The following is a 20,321-nucleotide window of genomic DNA, read 5'->3' as shown; positions in this document are numbered from 1 at the left end:
TTGCTGTTCTGCAGGAATGGTGGCTATCACACCTCTAGTTGCTGTTCATACTGTGGCGCTTCTGACAAAATAGTAAATGTGGCGCTAATAGTAAAATAGTAAATTCCATGTTTTCTCTTAGATCAGTGTTTTCCAACCCAGACCTCATGGACCACCAACAGTCCAGGTTTTGTCAGTATCTCCATTGGAATAAAACGGGGAAATACATAAATCCTGGACTGTTGGTGGTCCATGGGGACTGGGTTGGGGACCACTGTCTTAGATGGTCTCAGAGAGAAAATCTGATAGGTACAGTGCTGTGCCTCCCCCTATGAAGGAGCATTGGATTGACTGAGATTATTGGTGGAGAGGAATGCAGGACACCAGCACTGCAAGGTAGAAAATGCATTTTAATAACATGTTTTAACCCTGAATAGGGCACTATGGCATTAGAAATACACATTTGTATTCCTAAGGCTATAGTCTTCCGTTAAAGATTGAGGGTGCATGTTTGCTTATTCAGCAAAAGAAGAATGATAGACTTTTTTTAAATGCTGTCACAAACTCAGAATAATTATGGACAACAAGGCTGTTATTTTCTCATAAATAGCCCAAGCTTAGTCTAACCTATCACAGTTATGTAGCAAATGACTGAGGTGATAATTAAAAATGAATCCCAACTTAATTAAAGCAATCTGTAACACACCTGAAGATTTTTTTTGCCATAACAAGTGGGTGCAGGCAGAGGTACAGAGGGAATTGTAAACCTGGATCCTTGTAAATAAACCACTATTGGAAGTGTGGATGGTACAGCAATGGTTTCTTTTAGAGGAGTGGCAGTACAGTTAAACAACATCTGTAATGTTTAGGTAAACTGATATATTCATAAAATTCTGCAGACTAGATGCCCCGAATGGTTCTAATCTGCCATCACATTCTATGTTTCTATATATTCTTTAGTCCAATTCCTCCATCCACGTTTCACAGCGTGATAATTGCAGACCCCAATTAGCAGTGCCCATGGACTTATTGTAATTTCAGGGCAGAATACTGATCTAACACGCCAATAATAGGTCAAAATAGGTGAAACTGGAAAATAGAGATGTAGCTTATACTAATCCTCTGTGTGATTGGGCTAAATATATGGAGTAAAAAAGCAAATGAATGGTCAAAATGCAAGCCAAAGTCAAGAAAACAAGAAACATCCATACATATGGATGACTGGCCAAGACAAGGTGTTCAGAATCACAAAAAAACTACACAGGTCAAGGGTCACAGAGATCAATGTCAATTATAGCAATGCCAAGTAAGAAAGCGTAAATAATTAGGAAAAACAATAAATATGCTAAACAATATGCTGAATAATCACAATAGGGCACTGCCATAAGCCCAAAGTGCCCATTTCTAGTATAGTAATCAGTGAATATATAGTCATGAGTGTGCCAGGAAACACCAGACCGCTACCAGAGATAAGACTGGAACACTTCTATTCAAAAAACGTTTACTGAAATAATAATTTTTCAGTATATCAGAAAAAGATTCATACAAAGTTTTAGAAAGATACAACAGAGGGAAGAGGGAGGAGGAAAAAGGGGGGAGGTGAGAAATTGGTATATGGTCCAAAATGTAATCCAAAGTAATGCCTCCTCAGCCTTCTGGGGTTTACCACTCATTAACAGAAAGGAAGGAGTTTGTGAACTGGTAGTTTTAGAGGAGAGACTCTAAGGAAATGCATACTTCTAGTAAAGTATTCTTATTAAATGGGTTAAGACAATATTTTAGTAGTGTATTCTGTTTTTTTTTTTAAATCTTGTATTTTTTCTTTACTCTTCTATCAAATGTTTACAACAAAACAAGTATTTAAGTATATGTTAGTAACAAAATGTAATTTAGTATAACCAAATAATATTGTAAGTAGATGTGAAAAAATATATATTTTCATATGCTAGTAGAAAAGAGATAAATATAAAAACTAGACATAGATTTGGAGAATGTTATTAGGCCAACATACTTTTCATATTGAAAATATATTTAAATTTAACCTCCCAACATCAAAGAATTTAACACAAATTCCTAGAAAATGCTACAATAAATTCACATATATAAAACCATAGATGACCAAAGGCATGATGTACTTGAAGTATTTTTATAGAGATAATGTATCTTTATGAATGAATTATATTTTTATTTAACGAGAGTCAAATGATTCAGTTGTCAGCCTGAACAAAAAATGCCTGCTCATTCCTTATATCACAAACATAACTTATATATATATTATCTGAAACATTTACCATATGGGTTCATATGAAAAAATATAACTTGATTTTTTCCCAACTGCCCAACATGTATCATAGCACTACAAAAAGCATACAAATATTAATATCTACATAGAAAACGATTCATCCTGTCGAATAAACATATGGATATTAATCATCTTCCTTAAGCCCCAAGGGACATTTTGTTTCTAGAGAAAAATTGCTCTACATTTTCCTTTGTAAAAAATAATAGCATTATATCTCTAACAGTGTATGTAAAATGTAACAATGCTGAATTTTAAATTGTGATCCTTTAATGTATTTTACATGCCGTACACTTTCAAAAGATCCTTTACTTTAATTAAAAGCAAATATTTTTTCCTGGAAGGATACACTGGTATTTTCTCTTATTCATAAGTATATATTCGAGTATAGATATTGTCATAGAACTTAATGGTATTGCTCATATCAGCTATGTTGAATACATACTAAACCTCTGATGCCTTCTTTCTTTTACAAAAAAATATATGTACAAATAATGAAATTAATAGTGTGACTGAGGCTGCAAGGTGTTGCACCTTGCAGCCTCAGTCACACTATTAATTTCATTATTTGTACTTATATATTTTTTTGTTCTTGTATAAAATATGTTCTTGCCTTGTTAGCTAATCAAGAGTTGAACAAATCAAAATGGTCATTTATCAATAAGAATTTTTTTAAGCATATATATATATATATATATATATTTAAATATATATATATATATAGTGACCGAAAGTAAGGAATTGTGCTGGAGGGAATCTACATACCTCCCCTGATTTTGCAAGGATCCTACTTTGTGTAATTAACCCCAGGGAAATGTGTTATTTTAATGAATATTGCACTTTAAATATGTGAATATTTGGGCCCTGGGGTGAAGCACTTGGAGAGTAGGGTGGGCCAGTACTCCACTCCACATTTTGGAAGTTGCTTGGAACCTACAGGTGAGAAGTCCAGTTCCAGAGTTTCACTCCTTATTTACCTCACCTGAAAATGATTGTTAATTACAGGTGCTATTAAGAACTCCCCTGCCAAAGGAGGAGAGAGATTGTGTTTTGATTTCTGTGAGTGGAAACAGAGAGCTGAAAACCCCTGAAACAGTAAGGTTAATGCTTATGTTGGGAAATGGACAAGCCATCCAACCCAGTTAGCTAATTCATTTGTTTAGTTAGTGCTTAGAAGAGCAAGTATTTTGTTTAATATATTTTGTTACAACCTTTTATACCTTACTGTGCATTTATTTTGGAACCACAATAAAAAGAGCAAGTCCTTTTACCTCATCCAGCGTGTGAAGTGTCTCTAAAGCCTGAATAGACTGTGTGTAACACCCCAATCCCAGGACAAGGTACCAAAGGAAAGGAGTACTTTTGTCACTATATATATATAAAACAGTCGAGAATTGCCCACTATTTCAATTCTCTTAGATCTTAGAGAACGTGATCATGTAAGTGAAATGTATTCCATACAAATAAAATCACAATTTGTTATAAAAATAGATATAATTTATTGTGACAAATAAAATAATAATGATGTTAGGCAGCATGCATAATAATAAGTGAATATTTTAGTATAACATAAGTATGCAATACAATGGCAATGTTAAAACACGTTCCAATGGCTAACAGCATCAACTGTCAAGACTTTAGATTTATGAGGGTACTTCACAGACAGAAAGCTACTTCCAGCGAAAAGCCATAAAACCTTGGCTAACAGTTCAACTGAATAACCCTTTCAATGCTGGCTAGATCCTCCTAGGCATATAATATCCTATTCTCATATACTTTTCAATTAAAATAACATTTAAACCAGCTCATTAATCATTTCCTGGAACCATCCAATATGAATAATCTACCAGATTCTATAAGCCAAATTTAAATTTGCCTATAAAGATATCTTTTTTAGAGCAAATCAATACACCTGGATAAAAACATTGGTATGCTAACACGTGATAATATCACATTAATATATAATTATTCTTAATTCCACCTGCAGAATGGAATGTTTATAACTATATATTCTGTAGTTAACTAAGATTTCTAAATATTGAAATCTGACCGTGATTTATCCAGTCATATATCATGCTATTAGATTTTTAATTAATTTAGATTAATTAAATAAAACTAGCATAATTACCAGTTAAGTAGATGTTCTCATCAGATGCTCCGAGGTAGTCCCAGGAACTTGAATGCGTGTATGATTGGTTGTTTGGAGGTATGTAAGTAATAGTAAAAAGTAAGTGTCAATTAGTGTTAGTGTGAGTGTTAGTCCCAGAGTGAATATCTGTCATGGATCTCTCTGCATGTCTGAATCTGAAAGCCCAAAACTCCAACTTCAACTAACTTCTCTCTTCCCTTTGTCCTAACTTTTAAAGGGCCAGACTCTCTGTACGTCATTAGTTGATAAGGCCAATAGGAAACTGAAGGTGTGGTCAACCTGCAGATTGCAATTTAGGAATTTGGTCCATAGAGGGCAGTCTCGCCTCACTATACCTTCCTATCCAGGAAAGAGTTAACTTTTCCTGATGACGATTTTGACGTCATTTGGCTTATCTAAAATGACTACCTATGACTTAAATTTACTGTCAGTTCAAAGCGTTTTTCTCAGTCTTTGTGGCAACGATTTTGATCATGATTTCTAAAAGTGACATGACTAAGCTCAATTTTAAACCAAAACGTGGATAGTGAGACAAACTGGTTATCAATTTAGTGCAGGCAAGCCACTATAAATAGGGAAGCACTCCCTGTATCCATTAACCAAAAGTGCAAGAAAAAAACTGTATACAATACAGAAAATAGGGCGCCACTTATCACCATATATGAAAAAAATGGATATAATTACCCTCCAGCAAATGGGTAGGAATATTCATGTGGAGAATGTACATATGGAAAATATAAAAGAGAACATCATAGTGCAAACTATTTAATATATAAGTAATAAAAAACACATAAATTAAAACACTCACAAACGGTGTGGCACAATTGAAACAATCAATATGTGCAAAGATGCTGTTGCCTTAAATAGGCTAAAACTCCCGGTCTGGCAGTCTGTGGAGGTCTGTGCAAAACTCTGCAACCGATAACGACTAGTTAATTCACCATCCGCTTCTTCAGATCTTCGGGTTAGTACTGCTCGACGCGTTTCGTCTATTCTTGTTTGTTCAGACTTTTTCAAGAGCGTATCTGTCTTCTCCCTGGTTCGGTGTTTAAATATGCCGGCCGGCGTCTTCATTGTGTGATTGCGCATGCGCGACCGGGCGCCAGCCTGATGACATACCATCAGCTAACTTCCGTCGCGCATGTGCGTTCCACCATAGAACGCATACAACCGAAACTTTATTGTTCTAAGCATCAGGGGCAACACTCGGACTTAATAAAATAAGATAAAGTGTGCCCCAATGCTATAATATATCGGCTGTGCATATAAAAGTATCTTGTAGACATAAAGATGAAAAAAGGAATGGGGAATAAGGGAAAGAAAGGGGAAAACATATGTGCATGCAAATATCATATGTACAGCCAACATATTACCCCAGATAGAACCGAAACAATTAGCAAAATAATTGACAATATTTCAAAGGAGAACGCAATAAAAAATAGTAAAAAAAAAAATATATATATATATAGAGAGGACATCATTTGAGAGGATATCAGTCAAGAGGATATGGTATTTTAAATTATCATCCAAAATCATCATCCAAAAGGATATAATATTTTAAAGTGACATAATTTCTAAAAAGCACAATTTGTAACGGCATAATTTTTAAAGTGACATAGTTATAAAATAAACTACATTGTTTAAAAATGCAAATAAATATAAAAAAATCCATTCTTTATTCTTTATTTTGAAAACCTTATTTTTAAAAAAAACATAAGTTCAAAAAGAGGGCTTAAATTCATATCCTCAATTTTGAGACATACATCATACTAGACGACGTAAAAAAATTCATAATTTCTAAAAAACCATGCAATTTGGCTCAATGCAGGATACAAAATAATGTAGGAAGGAAGAAAAAGAAAAACAAAAATTAGCATTAAAAGATACAATCATAAAGGCATTAAAAAACATTCGCATATGTGCAGTAAAAAGAACATCTCGGTGGAATTAGTCCATAAAAACTAAAATGTCTAAATCAGTGTTGAGACCGTCTGGAACAGAAGTTTTTAGTTTATAGATCCATTCTGTTTCTTTCATTGCCAGACGTTTTTCTATGTCTCCCCCCCCCCCTCCAATGGGGGCTGACCCGATCAATGCCAATACAGCTAAAATTTTCCATTTTAAAATCCTTACAATTATTACAGTGTCTTGGTACACTGTGTTTTATGCTTTTTCTTCTAATTCCACCAAAGTGTTCCAACAGCCTAATGTGCAATGTCCTTATTGTACGGCCTATATATTGTATCCCACATTTGCACTGTAATAAATAAATTACGCATTTACTTTGGCAATTTATAAAATGTTTAATATGAAAAGACTCTCCTGTAATATTACTTTTAAAATCTAGTGTCTTATATGGTTGGGATTTACAAGTGCTGCACCTGCCACACTTGTAAAATCCTTTTGGTTTTTCCTTCATAAAGTTATTCTTCGAGCTATCCTGCTCTTTATCCTTCTTAATTTCTGGTAAAACACTAGGGGCCAAAATAGATTTCAGATTATCAGGTTTTCTGTATATTATACGGGGCCTTTTAGGTAAAACATTTTTTAAAAATTCATCTTGATTTAAAATAGGCCAATACTTTCTAATAGTCTTTTCAATTAAGTGTGCTTTATTATTATACTTAGTTATAAATGCTGTGTTAAAATCTTTATTGCCTTCCTTTTTCTCTTTTCTTTTTAAGAGATCCTTTCTATTGTATCTTTCTACTTTTTCTTGAGATTCATAAATAAGATTTGTTGGATAATTCCTATTTTTAAATTTTTTATTTAAAATCTCAACCTGGTTTTCAAAATCATCTTTTCCTGTACAATTCCTGTATATTCTCATTTGTTGTCCCTTAGGTATATTTTTAAGCCAATTAGGATGATGGCAACTCGAAAATTCAATAAAACTGTTGCCATCAGTAGGTTTAAAAAAGGCTTTGCTTTGTACTTGTCCGTCTTTAATAAAAAAGTCAAATCTAAAAAGTTGATATTAAAAGGATGGATATCTGCCGTAAAAACTAGATTATAAGAATTGGAGTTGATATACAATAAAAAATCTTCTAAAAGGGTTCTTGTGCCTCTCCATACAATAATGACGTCATCGATATAACGTCTCCATAGTACCAGGTTTGCGCCGAAAGGGTTGTTATTCCAGATATTCTTCATTTCCCAATTCGCAACAAAAATGTTTGCATAACTCGGCGCAAACCTGGTGCCCATGGCTGTACCACAAGTTTGAAGATAGTATTTCCCATCGAACCAGAAAAAATTGTGGTAAAGAATAAACTCGATGGCGTCTAGTATAAAATCGGCTTGCAATTTATTAATCGCCTGATTCCCATGTAGAACTTCTTTTACTGCTTGTATGCCTTTTGAATGGTCGATCACCGTGTACAAAGAGGCCACGTCTACTGTGGCCCATAAAAAATCGTCATGCCAATTAAAATTCTCCAGTTCTAAAATAATTTGGGCAGAATCTTTAACAAAGGACTGGGCTTTAATAACAAACTGCTGTAGAAAAAAATCAACATATTGAGAAATGTTACTTGTTAAGGATCCAATCCCGCTAATTATCGGTCTTCCCGGGGGGTTTTCTAATCTCTTATGAATTTTTGGCAAATAATAAAAAACTGCCATTTTAGGGGATTTTATAAAGAGATAGTCAAACTCATCTTTGTTTATTACTTTATTTTCAAAACCTTTATTTAGTAATTCCATTTTAGTAATTCTTGAAATTCTCTATGGGATTTCCATTTAAAATTTTATATGTAAGACTGTCCCCCAGAATCCGCATGGATTCCTGCATGTAATCTTCTCGGTTTAAAATAACTATGCCACCCCCTTTGTTGGCCTGTTTAATAACCAGATTAGGGTCCTCTTTCAATTGTTTTAATGCCATTTTTTCTTTTTTTGAGAGATTCTCTTTTCCATTATTTTTCGTTAATTTTTCAAATTCTGATAAACTCATACTACTAAAAACTGGTATAAAATCTCCCTTTTCCCATGTTGGAAAAAATTTGGATTTGTGCTTCAGGTCTGTATGTACTATTAAATGTTCATCTTGATTAGATTCTACATTATTTCCTATATTCATTGTTCCTCTGTCCCCCATATCATTATGTTTCTTCTTTTCGAAGAAACGTTTTAAAGTTAATTTTCTTAAAAACTTTTGGAAATCTACGAACAGTTCAAACGAATTAGGGCCTCTTTGTGGGGCAAATTTTTGACCTTTATTTAGTAATTCTATCTGTTCTCTACTCAAAGTTTGATTTGAAAGATTAAAAATGCCTTCGTTACCTATATTCTCACTCAGTCTGATATTTCGTCCTCCTCTAGTTCCTCTATTCCTCCTGTTGCTCCCAAAAGCTTCCTTTTTTTTGTGGGAGTATGGGTATTCTGTAGAGGAGCAAACCGATTTTTGTGCGACCATGTGCTCTCCTTTCCTTTCCACATTATCTGACTTTTGTCTCGTGTACCTTTCCCTAAAAAATCTCTCTTTTGGACTGGACTTTTTCCCGAATATCTTTTTGGATTAAATTTTTACGGGTGTGGTGGAAATTCCTTTCGTCTAACACTGGTTTCGTCTTTTTTCTGGTATGAAATTGATATTTGCATGCACATATGATATTTGCATGCACATATGTTTTCCCCTTTCTTTCCCTTATTCCCCATTCCTTTTTTCATCTTTATGTCTACAAGATACTTTTATATGCACAGCCGATATATTATAGCATTGGGGCACACTTTATCTTATTTTATTAAGTCCGAGTGTTGCCCCTGATGCTTAGAACAATAAAGTTTTGGTTGTATGCGTTCCATGGTGGAACGCACATGCGCGACGGAAGTTAGCTGATGGTATGTCATCAGGCTGGCGCCCGGTCGTGCATGCGCAATCACACAATGAAGACGCCGCCCGGCATATTTAAACACCGAACCAGGGAGAAGACAGATACGCTCTTGAAAAAGTCTGAACAAACAAGAATAGACGAAACGCGTCGAGCAGCTACTAACCCGAAGATCTGAAGCAGCGGATGGTGAATTAACTAGTCGTTATCGGTTGCAGAGTTTTGCACAGACCTCCACAGACTGCCAGACCGGGAGTTTTAGCCTATTTAAGGCAACAGCATCTTTGCACATATTGATTGTTTCAATTGTGCCACACCGTTTGTGAGTGTTTTAATTTATGTGTTTTTTATTACTTATATATTAAATAGTTTGCACTATGATGTTCTCTTTTATATTTTCCATATGTACATTCTCCACATGAATATTCCTACCCATTTGCTGGAGGGTAATTATATCCAGTTTTTTCATATATGGTGATAAGTGGCGCCCTATTTTCTGTATTGTATACAGTTTTTTTCTTGCACTTAAGCTCAATTTTACCCCTACTTACAATGGGACCTTGTAAAATTTAGAATGTAAAATTAATTACTTAATCTTCTCTGTCACTAATGTCAGTGTTTAGAATTATTTCTATTCCATTAACATTTAAGCAGAGCATTCCATCCCCCTGCTTCATTGCTTATCACTTGGCTTGTTTATATAATGCATTTCTTAGCTCAGGCTCAGTGGTTAGTGTTACAGAAAGGAAGAAGAAATTATGTATCTTTGTTATCCTAAAGATCCAAAATGGAGTCTGCTCTGTTCTGAGTGACTCAGGCAATATACACTTTTAATTTCTATTTTAGCACAAAATGTCTGCCGATATAAATATCCTGACAGTACATATAAATATATATATATATATATATTTCCAGATTCAAAAATAGAAACAATATATACAAAAAGAAATATGCATATATTTGTTTTGTATAACCAACAACCTAAACCGTATAAATAGTAAATGAAAAGGAAAGACATTTGACGGTGGATAAAATTAGTTAGAAAGATAACAAAGCTTGAAAGCTAAAAAAAATATATATATCTGTAAATATTGATTACATTTTCCAGGAAAAACTAAGAAATGCCTGTATTATCCTTTAGGTATTTGCCACATAAACTGATCTGGGAAAAAAACAACATATATTTTATCAACTAAATAAAAGTTCTCTTGTGTGAAGTTTTGCAGACATAGACACACAAGCATTTTTATTGCCAATATTTAGGTCAGATGGAGCAGTTACTCTGTTCAGTATAGGGCTGATTACTTTAGGCTGGGTAGTTATTTTTTAACATAAAATACACAGACCTAGAATATCCTGCTCATACTGCTTTAGCAAGTATGAGCAGACCACTTCAGTTATTTCTGCTGGAAATGCTGCACACACAAAGTAATCTGCACCTGTGTGCTCTGGCTAGTTACCTTCAAGGAACATGCAACTTTGGCAGGCCCAAACTATTTTTTTAGGCTGCTTATGGTCAATTCTGTGTATAAAATACATCTATCGTTAGTGCTCACAATACAATGGCAATGGTTGTATAGAGCTTTTTCCTTGCAGACAGTGCCTGCAAAGGGAAATGTTTTTCTCCTCTCTCCACCTCCCAATAAAATTGCTTGTTTTTTTTTTAAAACACATCTCAATCCCACTCCCTCTCTTCTTTAGGAGGTTTACTGCACAATTAAATGGGGAACAACACAAAATAAAGGAAGAGCTGCATCACAAGTATAACAATAAAACAGAGAATAAATCAGTGTCCAAATTGCTACGAAATATATTTATTTTCCCAATAAAAAAATTCTCACGTAAAGTAGTACCTCTATGATAGAAGTCAAGGGCAATTTTGTGTACTTGATACAACGTAGATTTTTAAGCTTGAAGAATGTGTCTTTTTTTCAGTTTCTCAGATGTCTATATATAAGAAAAGATAAGAAATGTGGAGGGTAGGAGATAATTTAATGCCAGGTAGTATATAGAAGGTAAAATAAAAATAATATAAAAAGATACACGAATACACAGTACATGAATGCAGTGACCAAAAATCTTTTATTATTTAAAATACAAATAAATAACATCCATAATGTGTTTCACCAGGCTTTTTGAAATGGAGTAACAACATACAGCCTAGCTAAACAGGGTATACATAGTGTGACAGATCCATCTGCATAGACTGAGATTGCTGGTTCGTCTGTTTGCCTCTATTTCGTTTAATTGCCTGTCCGTATGCCCCTGTTCGTGTGTTTCTCTAAGTACCGATTGAAACTACCGAACGGACGGCCACCCAGGAGAGGAGTGTGCTGCTGGTTAACCTCTTGGCCCCAATTAGAACGTTGTGGTTAACTGCAGACACCTCTCTATTCTATTTGTATGGGTGGTCGTCGTTCGTATGCCGACCATGAGGCGGCGGCCATTTTGGAACACACGACGGACCAGCGGTGTTCGGCGAGGATTCTATGGAACTAAAAATGGACACTTTATCTACTGAAGACTACCGACCGCCCGTCTATTATGTCGAGGCATACGAACACCGGTCCGTTCAGGAGTTTGTAACGTACGTATGGACTTAACCTAGATAGCCATCCCATGGAGTCAATCGTATACCAAAAGACTTGTGAAAGACTTCGACTCCATGGCGATTGAACTGTGTACATTGGATCTGAGCGCTATTCGGTAGAAATATGCACTCAGATGCAGGCTATCTGGGGATACGTTACACGAAGCACCTACAGTCGGTATTTTTATGATTATGTATTTTATTGTATTTTTATTGTAATAGTTAAAATGGCGATTTGCCTCTATCCCTGGAGATAATTAGGTTTCTTCCCAATTATCTCCAGGATAGAGAGGAGGAATTTATGTATGTATGGGGAGGACTTACACCTAAGCCACTGCGATTGGCTACTGTCCAATAAATGTCCCAGTCTTCCATCTGGTCCCCTAGGGGAGTGTCCACCAGGTGGTGGACCTGCATAAATACCGGGCAGGTAGCCCCCATTAAACAGAATTTGTCTCGTTTGTTGGGGAATTGCTACTGGGAAAGTGTATTTCGTTTAGTCTAGCCGTGAAGGGAGTTCGGCTGATTAGATGTTCGTGAGATACCGTATTTCCCTACTCTCCGTTCGGGAGTTTGGTGGTCAGCTGTGCAAAGCCTGCATTTCTAAAAAGGGGGATTATCGACTAAGCGGTGGCTTCACTTATTTCGGCGGTGAGTGTCGTAACACATAGGTATGAGACACATTAAAATTGGTGCAAAAATTACATTGTCCAATCAGAAAACAGTATTTGTTTACATAATAGTAATATCATAAAAAGCATATATATAGAGAGACCAACCTAACTTTAGGGCATCAAAGTATATAAAAACACATATTAAACAAAAACTCTGTGAATATATATATAGATTTAGAAAACATCAAAACACGTGATGCGCATAATCAGCGAGTCTTATTGACCGGCCGCTAAGCCTTATGGGGGTTGTAGTGCCAGGTATGTAAACAATGTATGTAAACAAGCAATCGTTGAATGAAACTCATTTGCCGGCATCTCGGAAAAAGGGCTGGCTGCAATCCCTACACTCTTGGAATGAGCCAAGTGGGGAAAGAAGAGTAGGCAATTGTAAACCACATGCACAGTCGGGAAGGCCATAAGTGAATACAGACCGCATGCAAGTTGTGGTGGCCATGATTAGAGAGGCATTTTGCAGAGATTTGAAAGCAAGAACCAGGATTTTAAATTGAGCCCTATATCTAATAGGAAGCCAATGTAGGGACTGACAGAAGGGTGAGGCGTGAGAGGTGCGGGCGGTCAGGAACATGAACCTCGCCACCGCATTCATTATTGACTGTAACGGTGCAAGTTGGGAGCACATTAGACCACTGAGAAGTGGATTACAGTAGTCAAGGCGAGAAAGGACATTGGGATGGACCAGCACCTTAGTCGCATCCGGCATTAAGTAGGGTAGGCAGGATTTGGAGATAGACTGAACATGAGGCATGAAGGAGAGGTCAGAGTCAAATAGAACACCTAGGCAACAAGCCTGTGTGGTAGAGCTGATGGTAGCACCGTTGACTTGGAGGGAGGGAGACACAGGAGTAGCAACACTTGAGGGAGGAAAGACCAGAATTTGAGTTTTGGTCAAGTTGGATTTAAGGAAGTGGGCAGCCATCCAGTTAGAAATAGCAGAGAGGCAGTCAGAGACACCAGTCAAGAGGGACAGGGAGAGATCAGGAGAGGACAGATAGATTTGAGTCTGGTACAAACGTAGATATTCTTACTGTGGTCACACACCATAGAGTAATCATTTTAAAGTTGGTTTCTATAAGTGAAAGTGAGTGAACATATCTATAGTTTTTCAAATTTGAGGACATCCTTCACTTTCACTTATCGTAATCTTTAAGTATTTCTCCCATTTATTAATGGCTGGAAGGGTTGCGGAGATTTTACTCTCTTCAATAAGTTTTATGCATCGTGAGAGTTTTTTTTTTAATTTATTCTCCTGTAACAATCCTTTCATCAGTTGATAAATATTTCCATCTGAGATTACTTCCACTCTTTCTAAAAAATGTTTAACTCTTATGTGAAAGTTTCAGCAACTGTCAGATGGAATTCTTGTATCAGACTCTTAAATGCTTTTAAATTATTATTTAAAACAAAATCTTTAATAGTGACTATATTTCTGGATTTCCATGTATTAGTCATGAACTTCTCAATCACTGTCACATTTTGAAAATAGAAAATTTTGTTTTTCAGTCCTAGTCTCCTATTGATTTTGTTCCATGTAGGGGATATTTGTTTCCATATAAAAGAATTAGACATATTACAGTTTTTGATGTTCCATATTAAATCTCTTGGTTCAATAATTTGGAAAAAATTTAGTTCCATACTATATCAGGCCTCATTTTCTGTTTGAATTAGTTGGCATATCATTTTGTGTACTAGAATACCAGCATCATACTGTGTATTAATATCCAGATAACCGAATCCTCCATTTTTACTGTTCCTTGATATAACTGAGTTTTTAATTCTAGGCATTTTTCCTCTCCATACGAAGTTCAAGAAAGCAGATCTAACCATTGTCAGCCATTGCAGGGGGGATGGCAATGGGCAACATCCTGAATAAATATATCCACTTAGGAAGAACATATGATCTTAGGATGTTGATCTACTACCCCAGGATACTTCAAAATTTCTCCATTATTTTAGATTTTTATTAGTTTCTTTCAGAAGATCCATAGAGTTACTCTGCATTTAAATTCCCACTAATTTTAATTCCCAAATAAACAAAGAATTTCTGTGTCAAAAAGCAATATCTGTCCTGATATTTATCTATTTCAGTTTTTGGAATATTTATATATAATGCTACTGATTTTGAATTATTTAATTTGTAATTTGAAACTGCACCATACATATCCAGTTCATCTATAACTGCTGGTAAAGACATTGTTGGATTAATTAAAAGTAATATAGTATCATCAGCTTAAAGTGACAGTTTAAGTTCACTTCTTAATAATAAATGACCTATAATATTTGTATTCTGTATAATTCTGCTAGCCATTATTTCTATAGTTAATATGTAAAAAATAGGGGAGAGCGGACATCCCTGTCTGGTTCCGTTTTTAAGTTTAAACCATTTTGAACAGGTATTAGGGCCAATCGTTCTGACCATTGGAGAGGAGTATATTGCTAATATTGCAGTTGAAATCCAACCCGTAATGCCAAAGTTCTTCAAAACACAATTCATAAAAGCTGACCCTGTTGAAACCCTTCTTGGCATCTAATGACAAGATCAGCGTGGGATTTAACTTTTGTCGTGACATGTCAATGACACTATTCAGTCTTCTTATATTGTTATTCATCATTCTATCTGGCACAAAATCTATCTGATCATTATGTATCAGAAGATTTAATACATTTCTTAATCTATGTGATATGATAGAAGAAAATAACTTAATGTCTACATTAATAAGAGAAATTGGACATTAATTTTTTACATCGGTTGGATCTTTTCTCAGCTTGAGTATTGATAAGATGTTTGCTTTAATCATCTCGCTTAAAAACTTCCCTTAGTAACCAAGTTATTAAAGGAATTTTTCATTTGATCTGCAATTAAGTATTTCATCTCTTTATAAAATTTATTACCAAAGCCGTCCAGTCCTGATGTTTTATAATTTTTCAAATTATCAATAGCTTTAATAATTTCTTATTTTGATATTTCTTTGTTTAATATAGTTAGTTGTTCACTTGATAATTTTGGCAGTTTGGCCTCCATGATATAATCATTTATCTTATCATTTGATAGAGTGTCAGATAAGTTATATAATTTAGCATAATATGCGTTAAAGGCCTCCCCAATTTCTTCTGGTGTTAGACATGTTTTATTATTTAAAAAAAAAAAAAATTCTACTTTGTTGGTAACTTATCTGATTTGTTATATTTATGATAGTATTTAATTTTAGTTTTTATCTTTTTTCTATTCTTTCATAGGTTTTATTTTGGATCTCTCTTTTTAATGTTCATTATTTTTATCTAACTGTCTTTAGAGGGGTTAGTGCAATTTTCTCTGTTTTTATTATATAGTTCTATGTGTAACTCTGCTAAGCTAGCTCCCTTTCTTTTATCTCTTAATGTCTTTAATTGCATACAATTTTCTCTAATAACTGCTTTATAAGAGCACCATAATATGATGTATTCTACCTGTCCATTTTTCACTCTCCATATATCATATACATTTTCCTTTTTCATTAATTTATTAAATATTTTTATATTCCTGAGTACCTTTATCTATACATATTTTATTGTATTAAAATCGATCTAATATAGTATCATGTATACAGTTAAAATCTCCTGTGATAATCTTGCAACCCACCACCACCTTTTCAACTCTGTTTAGTATCTGTCCAAGGAGACTCATTGGATTTTTATTAGGAAGGTATACATTTACTAATGTAAATATTTCATTGTTTATCTTAAAAACTGTAATAATAAACATTTCTTCTGGATCTTGATCTTTATATTTAACATTAACTTTTAAATCCTTCGGAAAAAAAATTGCCACCCCACTTTTTTTCCCACTACTTCTAGAGGCACAGATTTTAAATAGAAATTCTTTACTATGCCATCTGTTTTCATCTCTCTGGCACCAGTGTGTCTCCTGCACAAACACTACCTGGATTTGTTCTTTTTTTAAATAATCCTGGAATGCCTGTCTCTTTTGCGGGATGTTTAACCCTAGAATATTACTAGTGACTGTGGTAAATCACCAAATTAATATATATATAACACAAGGTTCGTCTACATTAAAAGGTATTTTCTAGAAGGCAACAACATAATACAATAAATTTATCACAAACACACAGCCCAGACCCACGGAGCAACAACCCTTTTTAAATCTATCTATCTATATAGTAATCCCCTTCCCCACACGTTTGATCTCACGGCTAGGCCTTCACATCTAGTAATGGCTCACTGCTGCAAGTTCAACATCACATCCACCAAGGAAGAAAAGTAAGCAACAGACAGTAACATAGTTCACCAGGATAGCACATGGCCTCTGCTCACATCTGCTCTGTAGCACAGCCAAGAAGGAACAGAGAGGAATGGAGATAGGGGGAAGTGGTTATCTCTCTACTGACTTGTAAAGGTAATGAATTACCCAATTACCATATCAAAGGGTAAAGCTTATCCCCCTGTAAGAAAGGCATACATGAGTTTGGTCACATGACCCCTGGTCACCATATTAGTTTGACCACAGTGACAATCTTACCATTATTGATTACTACTCTTCCTCTATAAAACTGAGCAGACTGGGAGACTCTCACTGTCAGGATTCAAAACAAAAGAAGACACCTACAACAATATTACAAACTTTCCGCATTCTCACTAAGGACTCTAAAAAGAGTAATTTACAAACTATTGTGTGTGACTAATCTGTACACTTACAATAGAGCTCAAAATTGGGTACTTAATGAACCAACTGAAAGGTAAAGACTTTGCATGGGCCTATCCATTATGGGAGAGTAATGCTGTTGCTCATAATTACCAGGAATTCCTTGCAGAATTCAAATTAACGATTGAACCATTGGGAAAGGAGAGCAATGCCTCCACTGCCCTAATGTGTATCAAGGGAACCGTTCTGTCTCAGAGTATTCCATAGAATTCTGTAACCTGGCTTCTGAGGTAGACTGGACCAATAACTGATTAATCACCACATTCTCAGAGCAATTATTCAAAGCTATTTTTGATGAGATTGCAGCCAAAGAACTACCAGGGAGACTAAATGAATACATCACTTACGTGATGCATCTGGATGATCGACTTAGGAACAGGGAGATAACTAGAAATAGACCCAGATGTATGAATATATAATTGGTACCTCACTTCTTGTCCCATTATACTAGGATTCCAATGGCTTGTTAAGCATAATTTTCATACTGAGAACAGAGAGAGACTGGAAGCTCAAGGAAAACACTCAAAAAATGGGGTTGACCCATATAAACTACCAAAGTAGTGACAGGCAAGAGAGGAGACTTGAATGCCCTTAAGAAAATAATTAAGATTAAAATTTAACTTTTATTAATATGATAATACAAATTGACTATAAGGTGTTGAAACATCAAATAAAGTGATTGAATATTAAATATATGATAATACTTCAGCAATTTGTAACCCCATATATCTAGGGTAACCTGGTATCTCAATCCTAGCACCTAAGGATCTAAGGTGATGGAGTGACAGAAGATTCATCAACAATGTGTAACCCAGGGTGTCTAGGATAGCATGGTGCCTCTACTCTAGCACCTCAGGATCTAAGGTGATGAAGTGACACTTGTTAAATGTAAGAGAATTAATCAGTAGGTTATAACCCAATGTGACTAGGACGGATCAATATCTCAATCCTAGTGCATCAAAATATCTTTCTTCAGCAATTCATAACCCCGTATATCTAGGGTAACCTGGTATCTCAATCCTAGCACCCAAGGATCTAAGGTGATGGAGTAACAGAAGATTAGTGTTGTCGCGAACCCGGAATTTTCGGTTCGCGTACGGCGAACACGAACTTCCGCAAATGTTCGCGAACCGGCGAACCGCGCGAACCGCCATTGACTTCAATGGGCAGGCGAATTTTAAAAACAACAGGGACTCTTTCTGGCCACAATAGTGATGGAAAAGTTGTTTCAAGGGGACTAACACCTGGACTGTGGCATGCCAGAGGGGGATCCATGGCAAAACTCCCATGGAAAATTGCACAGTTGATGCAGAGTCTGCTTTTAATCCATAAAGGGCAGAAATCACCTAACATTGACATCTGTCCTCAAAGCCCAGCCCTGATACACACTGACACAGCGCAGAATAGAGACTGTTCCCCCTACATAGGGTCACTTGGCAGATATGGATTGACACCTGTCCTCAAAACCCCTGATACACACTGACACAGAGCAGAATAGGTACTGTTCCCCCTACATAGGGTCACTTGGCAGATATGGATTGACACCTGTCCTCAAAACCCCTGATACACACTGACACAGAGCAGAATAGAGACTGTTCCCCCTACATAGGGTCACTTGGCAGATATGGATTGACACCTGTCCTCAAAACCCCTGATACACACTGACACAGAGCAGAATAGAGACTGTTCCCCCTACATAGGGTCACTTGGCAGATATGGATTGACACCTATCCTAATGATCCCTGATACACAGTGACACAGAGCAGAATATGGACTGTTCCTCCTACATAGGGTCACTTGGCAGATATGGATTGACACCTATCCTAATGATCCCTGATACACAGTGACACAGAGCAGAATAGGGACTGTTCCTCCTACATAGGGACACTTGGCAGATATGGATTGACACCTATCCTAATGATCCCTGATACACACTGACACAGAGCAGAATAGAGACTGTTCCCCCTACATAGGGTCACTTGGAAGATATGGATTGACACCTATCCTAATGATCCCTGATACACAGTGACACAGAGCAGAATAGGGACTGTTCCTCCTACATAGGGTCACTTGGCAGATATGGATTGACACCTATCCTAATGATCCCTGATACACAGTGACACAGAGCAGAATAGGGACTGTTCCTCCTACATAGGGTCACTTGGCAGATATGGATTGACACCTATCCTAATGATCCCTGATACACACTGACACAGAGCAGAATAGAGACTGTTCCCCCTACATAGGGTCACTTGGCAGATATGGATTGACACCTATCCTAATGATCCCTGATACACACTGACACAGAGCAGAATAGAGACTGTTCCCCCTACATAGGGTCACTTGGCAGATATGGATTGACAAATCCCTGACAAACAGCTACCACATGCAAGGAAGGCAGCAGGGGCGCAAATGACCCACTCCCGACGCGGGAAGGTAGTGACGACAAATAACAATACAGGACTCTTTAGAGGCCCTGTAATTGTAATCAGTCCACTTGAAATCATTTAAATTTGATCAATTGGAGGGAAGTCTGGTGCAGAGCCACTGACCCATGCGCAGGGCCAGCCTTAGGCCTTTGGGCGCCCTGTGCAAGAAATCTTCCCGACGCGGGAAGGTAGTGATGACAAATAACAATACAGGACTCTTTAGAGGCCCTGTAATTGTAATCAGTCCACTTGAAATCCTTTAACTTTGATCAATTGGAGGGAAGTCTGGTGCAGAGCCACTGACCCATGCGCAGGGCCAGCCTTAGACCTTTGGGCGCCCTGTGCAAGAAATCTTCACCCTGTCACACCCATGTGCAAGAAATCTTCACCCTGTCACACACACACACACAGGCAGACAGCCATACACACGCACACACACAACTGCGACTGACTAGGTTTGTCACCTCCTCAAAAGGACGCATGAGCCTACAGGCATTGCGCATGAGCGTCCAGTAACGTGGCAAAAAAATTCCCAGCTCCCCAGAGGCTGTCCTAGCACCCCGGTCATACAAATATTCATTATCATTAACAGCTTTTTCTTGTTGGAGCAGGCGGTCGAACATTAGGAGTGTTGAATTCCAACGTGTAGGGC

Source organism: Pelobates fuscus, chromosome 3 (genome assembly GCF_036172605.1).
Source record: "Pelobates fuscus isolate aPelFus1 chromosome 3, aPelFus1.pri, whole genome shotgun sequence".
NCBI lineage: Eukaryota > Metazoa > Chordata > Amphibia > Anura > Pelobatidae > Pelobates > Pelobates fuscus.
Note: the sequence above shows the minus strand (reverse complement) of the source record.